The sequence below is a fragment of the Podarcis gaigeae genome (genome assembly GCF_964106915.1).
Source record: "Podarcis gaigeae genome assembly, chromosome: 3".
Taxonomy (NCBI): Eukaryota; Metazoa; Chordata; class Lepidosauria; order Squamata; family Lacertidae; genus Podarcis; species Podarcis gaigeae.
Window position 1 is genome coordinate 42,569,553 of NC_139680.1, and position 9,153 is coordinate 42,578,705.

Below are 9,153 nucleotides of genomic sequence, written 5' to 3' on the forward strand. Positions count from 1 at the left end.
GTCGCTGGCAGCAGCGGCAGCAGAAGCGCGGCAACAGTAACTAGCGCGGAGGGAGGGAGGCAGGCAAGGAGGGAGGGAGGGAAGGAAGGAAGGAAGGAAGGACGGCGTGGGGGGTGGGGGACCAAGCAAGAGCGCCAAACTTCGCGAGTGCGACGCATGAGGCGGGCAGGGAGGTGCGCTGAGTTGCGCGCGCGCGTGTGGAGGGAAGGCCGGGCGAGAAAACAGGGCTCTTTCCTGGGACTGCGCAGGGGGAGTGGGGGTCAGTGGAAAGGGGCCGTTTCTGGAGTGCTGAGGGACACGCTGCTGTTCCTGCTAAGGGGCAGAAGTCCCTTGTGAGGCGAGGTGGCCGGCGAGGGCATTCGTGCCTCGGCTGCTCTCCTTGGAAAGCAAAGCGTGCGGCTCGTTTTGCCCGCGCTCCCACTCTCGGGAGGCCGTTTCGATGGCTGGCACCGGCGCAAAGATACCGGTTGCTGCTCCCGCTGCGTGCGTTGCTTGGCGAAGGCGGAATGGACGGGGGCAAGGGGGCTTCGAAGCCGCGCTCGTGAGCGCCGGAGGGGGTCGGCGCAGCGGGGCGCCCCAGCGCAGCTCGTGGGGCGCGGGGCACAGCGGGCGGACTGAGGCGGGAGAAATAGAGCCGCGCGGGACCGGGCTGCCCTCCGGCTCGAGGCACCAAGGGCGCTGGAGGGGCGGAGAGTTGAAGGAAAGTTAAGCTGCGAGGGAGGCCTTTCACGAGAGACCTGCTTTATTTCAATCTTGAAAGGTGACCTGAGGCTCCTCGTGCCGAGGGCGAGACCTCTGCTCGGAGCCACCGGCAACAGCCTAGCAACGACTCCGGCCCCCTCCTCTCCTCCTTTGCCCAGCCGCTCTCCCCACCCATCCAGTGAGGGGCTTTGCATTATTCATACTAATTTGACTCCCCTCATCATCTCGGCAGGTTTCTCTTTGGAATTACAGATTATTATTTTTCTCTCCCGGCCCCTGCATAACACGGGTGGCTCCTCAGGGAGCGCGTTTTCCCGCCCTGCCCGGCCACCCCTCGAGGCGAGGTTATTCGCGGCCCTCTTGCCCACCCCATAAACAAACAAATCAGGCTCGGTGGGTTTTCTGACCCCACCATTGCTCAGTTTTCTGACTGGGATGATATGCCCGGGAGAGGACCCGGCTGCTTTCCTCTCCCAGCGCCTTCTGGGAGCGCACGAGCAGGCTGTTGCAGCAGCCGGAGCAAGGAGGGGCGCGGGAAAGGCGCGAAGGAAAGCCGCCGGGCGCAGTTGCCGCCGCCGGGCCTCTGCTGCTCTCCATGTGCGCAGATCTGGCTGCCCTTCGCGGGGGGCGAGAGGAGCGCAGAGTAGGTGGTGGTGTTTTTATGTTTGTCTCCGGCAGCGTCTCTCCCCCCCTCCCCCCCCCATTTCAGTGATCAATACTACAGCTATAACTGCAACGCATTTAGACTGAATCCTCCTCCCACACTCTGGCGCATATTCCAGTCCCGTATGATCTGTTATGCAGGGAATAGACTGGGAAGCACGTGACAGGCCGTATTTATATGGTGCTTCTAGAGTTCTTCGTGCAAAACATTTTGCAGGCAGATTTCAATAATTCTTTCCAATAACCTGGCAAGGCTGTATCATTTTTCTCATATTAGTGACAGCATTCGGTCCACACACTTCTTTAAGTGTCGCCTTAAAACATCTCTGTTTTCCCTGGCCTGCTGAGATTTTAATATGCAATACAATTGGTATGCATGTTTTCTTGGAGGTAACTCCCACTGTGTTCAGTAGGGCTTATTCCCAAATAAGCCTCCTCCGTTGTCTTTCCTTACCTCCTCCTTCCTCCCTTCCATTTATTTAAACAACACGCTGGCATTGTCATGGTTCATTCTGTTTTACACTGGGCAGCACCTTGCTTTCTCCAATGGCCTTAAGAAATAACAAAATCATATTATGTCAGAGGCACGTTTTGGAAGAAGACTTCCAGGTCTGCAGCTCAGGTCTCTTACTATTAGCATTATGCTGCACTAGCTCTTAATGTAATTTGCATTGTTGAAGGGAAGCGAGCGCAGACAACCAGTAGCCACTGGGAACCCAATAGAACCAACACAGAGCTTTTGAAATGAAGAAAATAAATACATGGAATATTATAAATGCTGCAGTGCTTTTCTCATGCCTGCCATTCTATAATCATGGCAATATTACACAATGATTTAATGAGTAACAATGCTAAAAGGTAAAGGTACCCCTGCCCGTACGGGCCAGTCTTGACAGACTCTGGGGTTGTGTGCCCATCTCACTCAAGAGGCCAGGGGCCAGCGCTGTCCGGAGACACTTCTGGGTCACGTGGCCAGCATGACAAAGCTGCATCTGGCGAGCCAGAGCCGCACACGGAAACGCCGTTTACCTTCCCGCTGGTAAGCGGTCCCTATTTATCTACTTGCACCCGGAGGTGCTTTCGAACTGCTAGGTTGGCAGGCGCTGGGACCAAGCAGCGGGAGCGCACCCCGCCGCAGGGATTCGAACCGCCGACCTTTCGATCGGCCAGTCCTAGGCGCTGAGGCTTTAACCCACAGCGCCACCTGCGTCCAACAATGCTAAACAGTGCTAAATAAATATTGGATTTGCAGTCCGGTCGCATGGATCTATCTGACCTATCATTAGAGAGCCTGGAATTGCTATGAAGGCACAAGGCTGTATTGGGGAATTCCAAGTCTGGGTAGTGCAGTTGGTTAGAGCATGGTGCTGATAATGCCAAAGTTGCAGGTTCAATTCCTGTATGGGACACTTGCATATCACTGCATTGCAGGGGGTTGGACTAGATGATCCTCAGGGTCCCCTCCAACTCTACAATATGATTCTATGTGTACAACACTTCCAGGGATGGGGAAGAGGCGGGTCCTCTCCATCAGTTTCCTAAGGGCATTCCACTCCTGGCAGATGCAGGTAAGCTTATCCTGTGCAACATTGTGCCAGGCTTTTCTGATAGTAAGGGTTGGTTGTCCAGGAAGTAGCAGCAGTGGAGACTAGTGCATTAGGGCAAATAAGGCATTGCCCCCAACAACCTCAGTCTGCCCTCTGCTAATCCCCACCTGCCTTCTTTCTTACAGCTACCAATCCTGGGAGCAGCTTTCTCCTTAGTCTCAGTTTTGTCTTTGTAGGGAGATGATGAGGATAACACAATACAGTCATACCTCTTGTTACGTTTGCTTCAGGTTAAATCTTTTCAGGTTGCGTCCCACAGCGACCCGGAAGTGCCGGAAAGGGTTACTTCCGGATTTCGCCACTCGCGCATGCGCAGACGTTCAATATGACGTCACACGCATGCGCAGAAGCGGCGAATCGTGACCCACAGATGCGGGTTGCGTTCTGATAATGTTGCAAACGGGGCTTCAGAACAGATCCTGTTCACAACCAGAGGTACCACTGTAATTAATTGGCACTGCCTGTCGTTGGCTCTGGTGCCACCTACTGTTCAGCTCCCAGCCTTCCACCTTGCCAGGCACCACTAGTGGCAAGTTGCACGGTTGCCTAGATGAGTAATGTACCAGGACAGACAAAGAAGAGAGAGCAGTTCTTCACACAAAGCATAGTTAAACTATGGAATTCACTCTCGCAGCAGTCAGGGATAGCCACCAACTTGGATGCCTTTAGACAAATTCATAGAGGTTCAGACTAACTGGCCCTACTCTGCCTCCATGGTCGGATATACAGTGGTTACAAATGCTTCAGGTTACATATGCTTCAGGTTACAGACTCCGCTAACCCAGAAATATTACCTCGGGTTAAGAACTTTGCTTCAGGATGAGAACAGAAATCATGCAGCGACAGCGGGAGGCCCCATTAGCTAAAGTGGTGCTTCAGGTTAAGAACAGTTTCAGGTTAAGAACGGGCCTCCGGAACGAATTAAGTACTTAACCCGAGGTACCACTGTAGTATGCTTCTGAATACCTGTTGCTGGAAGCTGCAGGAGCGGAAAGTGCTGTTCTGTTCAGGTCCTGCCTGTGGGCTTCCCAAAGGCATCTGCCTGCCCACTGTGAACAGGATGCTGGACTAGATGGGCTACTAGCCTGATCCAGTGAAACTATTGTTACATTCTTAATGGCAGCAGTGCTGGAAGCCACTGTTGTACCACTGTAAATATGCACATCACTGTGTCAGAGATATAAATGTGGGTTAGGATTCACCTTGCATTGAATGGAACTTCCGCCCTGAGACCTGCAGGTATCGGGTGGTATATAAATTTATTAAATAATGATAATGATAGACAGCTTTCAATGGTACCCTAGACTATATCATTAATCTAGCAATTTCTTTTTCACTGATAAATTTCAAGAAATGTGCCCCAGCAGCAGTAAATTTTGTGGAAGGGCAAACAAAGAGAAAGATGGCTAAGTTTTTCCTATTCCAATTGGGGATTCATATTATAAAATCATTATTATTAATCATTCATATTTATAACATTGAGGTCAAGGGGAATTTGGCACTTACTACAGCAGCCAGAAATGTACCCTTTTGCACGAAATGGTTGCCCTCTGAAAACAACTAGGTTCTCAAAGAAGAAAGAGACCAAAACTGCCTGTTCTGCCTCCCCCCTCCCTTTTAATACATTAACACCTTTGAGAATGACAGCAGTTCAGAATCAAGAAGACTAACTGTGCTGGAGACTTCCTAGTACTGACTCTGAGATGCTTGCTAAGTCTATTTGATCCTAGCTTTCTACATGTATTTCTTACCCACCAAGCCTCTTGCTGACGGTAATCCAATTATTAAAAGTGCAATGAAGAGAGAAGCATATTTATTTTAGAAATGGCTTCGCTACCTGGAGGAAAGAGGAGCGTTACCGCATTTGTGCCCAAGAAGAGTATCTGCTGTATATCTGAAAATTCAGTGAAGCTGCTGTGCAAACAACAAACAAACAAACACCCTTCATTTTATACTGCAGTAAATCATAACAGATTTCCTTGGTTTTTACGTTTCTTTTCCTAAAGGGACCAGTTTGTTTTCACCTGCGGGGTTTGTTGTTGTTAATTTAATTTAAAACTTGTTAGGCTCTGCTTGCCTCACCAAAGGCCACCTTTCTCCCTTCCTAAGGTAAAACATGCTCTGTGTAAATGCCAACAGACCAGAACCAGCCCACAGAATGCTCTAGGGTGCTTCTCTCCTTCGCTGGCCCTTCCTCCTCCATGTTTACTGCTTGTTAAACAGGCTTAGCCTCAACTAGTAGAATAGATTCCAACAGCAGGATAATTATCTCCCCCCCACACACTTCTAAATAACCATACATCAACAAAGGGCTTTTCAATGCAGAAATCTATCATCTCAGCAGTTTCTCCCCCCTTAACAGCTGAATTTGTTTATTAGTTTAGCATAACGCAGTCACAGGAGATAATTCTAAAAGAGGCAAAGTATTACTGTTGTTAGCACATTGAAAGCATAAGTCAACTCCTAGGAGGCAAGGTCTCTTCGGTTTCCCCAATAAAACATTTGAGCGCCCCCCCCTCAAGTTAATAGGCGCTGCCATTCAAATGGTATGCATGTACCACATTGTGTGCTCAATTGGCACCCCCGATTGAGAAAAAATAGTCCTCCTTCAGGTAGGAAAGATTGAACCCTGTGGCCTGGGACAGCTTTGCATTGTCTCTTCCTCAACTGTTGAAACTTGGCCACTGAGTTCAAGCTCCACATTGGTAGCTGGTTTGTTTTCAGGAATCTGTGCAGCTGCCGTGCAGGGCTCTTAACACAGGCCTGCAGCAGTGTTTTTCCTAGGCTAAGAAAAGAGAAGAAGCGAGGAGGCTGGAAGCTTGGTTGTACCTAACCGGGGAAGTGCACAATGCCTGAATACAGTACACTTTTGCAGCAATGCAGATAGTTGTGCTGTTCCAACACCAGTCTGGGGGTTACTGTATGCCAGTACTCATTCATTTCATTTCAACACCAGTCCGGGGGTTACTATATGTCAGTACTCATGCAATGTAAGAGTTAACATTGGTGCAGACACAACCCTTGTGGTTCTCAGCACCAGACCCTTCCTTACCTATATTGAGCGTCCTGTGCATACTTCCTCAGAAGCAAATCATTCTTCTCAAGGAGATTAGTTTGCTAATAAATGTCCATAGGATTAGTGTTTAGTTGGTTTATTCCACTCATTTTTATTCATTTTTTTTTTTTAATAAAATTTTTATTAGGGGTTTTTACAAAATAAAGTACAAAGACAATAAACAACCTTACTTTTATCTCAACAGAGTTTCATAACTTCTTTGGACTTCCTCACATCTCCCGCTGCCATTTTCATCATCATAGATTTTTTCCATGCAATTTATCATCTAATTTGCAAATTTTATAACCACTTATTTAAATATAGTCCTCTGTAAATTAATTTCTCTTATTCTCACTTTACATCCCATTCCGATCCGATTTTGTGGTGGCCAATTATTTATGATCAAACATCCTACTTAACTTTCCACCAAATCACAATATTTTTGTAAATAAGTCTTAAATTTCCTCCAATCTTCTTCAACCCTCTCTTCTCCCAGGTCTCGAATTCTGCCAGTCATCTCAGCCAGTTGCATATAGTCCATCAGCTGCATCTGCCATTCTTCCAGAGTGGGTAGATCTTGAGTTTTCCACTTCTTGGCAATAAGTATCCTTGCTGCTGCTGTTGCGTACAAAAAGAATGTTCGATCCTTCTTTGGCACCATCTGGCCGACAATGCCCAGAAGGAAGGCCTCTGGTTTCTTAAGGAAGGTATACTTAAATACCTTTTTCAGCTCATTATATATCATTTCCCAGAAGACCTTCACCCTGGGACAAGTCCACCAGAGGTGAAAGAATGTTCCTTCATTTTCCTTACATTTCCAACATTTATTGTCTGGCACATGGCATATTTTGGCAAGTTTAACTGGGGTCATGTACCACCTATATATCATTTTCATTACATTTTCCTTCAGAGCATTACATGCCGTGAAGTTCATCCCCGTGGTCCACAACCTTTCCCAATCCTCAAACATAATATTATGCCCAATATCCTGTGCCCACTTTATCATGGCCGACTTAACCATTTCATCTTGTGTATTCCATTTCAACAGCAAGTTATACATTCTTGAGAGTACTTTAGTCTTAGGTTCTAACAATTCTGTTTCCAACTTCGATTTCTCCACCTGGAATCCTAACTTTTTATCCTTTTTAAAAATTTCTTGAATCTGAGCGTAATGTAACCAGTCTCGCACTTTGTCTTTCATTTTTTCCAAACTCTGCAATTTCCAATTATTGCCCTCTTTCTCTATTATTTCCCAATATTTCGGCCATTTGGCCTCCATATTGGGTCTTTTTCGGGCCTTAGCCTCCAGAGGTGATAGCCATCTTGGAGTTTTATTTTCCAATAGGTCTTTGTATTTTGTCCAGACATTGAACACTGCTTTCCTGACAATATGGTTCTTAAAGGCCTTATTGATCTTAACTTTGTCATACCATAAGTATGCATGCCAACCAAATGCATTGTTAAAACCTTCTAAATCTAACACATCAGTGTCCTCTAGAAGTAGCCAGTCTTTTAGCCAGCAGAAAGCTGCGGCTTCATAGTACAACCTTAAGTCTGGCAGGGCAAAGCCCCCTCTTTCTTTCGCATCAGTTAATATCTTAAACTTAATTCTGGGCTTTTTGCCCTGCCAGACAAATTTAGAAATATCTCTCTGCCACTTCCTGAAGCACTCCGTCTTATCCACAATTTGCAATGTTTGAAACAAAAACAACATCTTAGGCAATACATTCATCTTAATAGCAGCAATTCGGCCTAGCAAAGAAAGCTTCAATTTTGACCAACTGTCCAAGTCTCTCTTAATTTCAGACCAACATTTTTCATAATTGTCCTTAAATAGACTCAGATTTTTTGCTGTTATGTTTACCCCTAGGTACTTTACTTTTTTAACCACAGTTAGTTCTGTTTCTCTCTGAAACCGTTCTGACTCTGCATCTGTCAAGTTTTTTCCCAACACCTTAGTTTTCTGTTTATTTAGTTTAAAGCCCGCTACCCGACCAAAGTCCTGAATCAATTGTAACACTCTTTTTGTGCTAGATTCTGGCTCTTGCAATGTCAAAACAAGGTCATCTGCAAAAGCTTTAAGTTTATATTGTTTCGCTCCGATCTGAATCCCTTGCACCAACCGGTCCCCTCTAATCAAGTTCAAGAGCACCTCCAGGACAGAAATAAACAGCAAGGGGGAAATCGGGCAGCCTTGTCGTGTCCCTTTTTCAATCTTAAACTCTTCTGTAACCACATTGTTGACTATCAGTTTTGCCTTTTGTTCTGAGTAAATCGCGTCAATCCCATTTTCAAAACCCCGCCCCACTCCCATTTCTTTTAAATTCCCCTTCATAAATTTCCAAGAGATGTTATCGAAGGCCTTCTCCGCGTCTATAAAAATTAAAACTGCTTTAGTGTTAATATTTGTTTGCAAAAGTTCCAAAATGTCAATAATGTTCCTTGTATTAGCAAACAAATGTCTTCCTGGGAGAAAGCCTGCCTGGTCTTTATGAATTGTCTCATTTAAAACTCTTTTGAGTCTTCCTGCCAAAACGTCAGCAAATATTTTGTAATCCACATTTAAAAGGGAAATGGGACGGTAGTTCTTAAGTTGTGTCTTTTCAGTTTCTGATTTTGGTATCAATGTGATAAAAGCTTCCTTCCACGATTCAGGCGCCTTCTTTCCCTCCATAATTTCATTGCTGACCTCCATCAGTGGTTGAATCAAATAGTCACTTAATGTCTTATAGTACTTGGAGGTCAAGCCATCTGGCCCTGGAGACTTGCCCAGCTTCATATTCTGAATGGCATGTTCTATCTCTAATCGTGTTATTTTACTATTCAGGAGTGATCTATTTTCTTGTGATAGTTTTTTAAGTCCATTTTTCTCCAAAAATTTTGCAATCTCTTCCTCATTTTGTGGCCCTTGAGTGTATAATTTCTTAAAATATTTCTGGAAACATTTTCTGATTTCCACCGGGTTCTGAATATATCTTCCTTCTATTTCCAAATTTGTTACTATGTTCAGCTTTTGTCTCTTCTTCAACTGCCAAGCCAGCAGTTTCCCACATTTATTAGCCGATTCAAATGTTTTTTGTTTCATTGATTTAATCTTCCATTCTATTTCCTGATTTATCAGTTTGG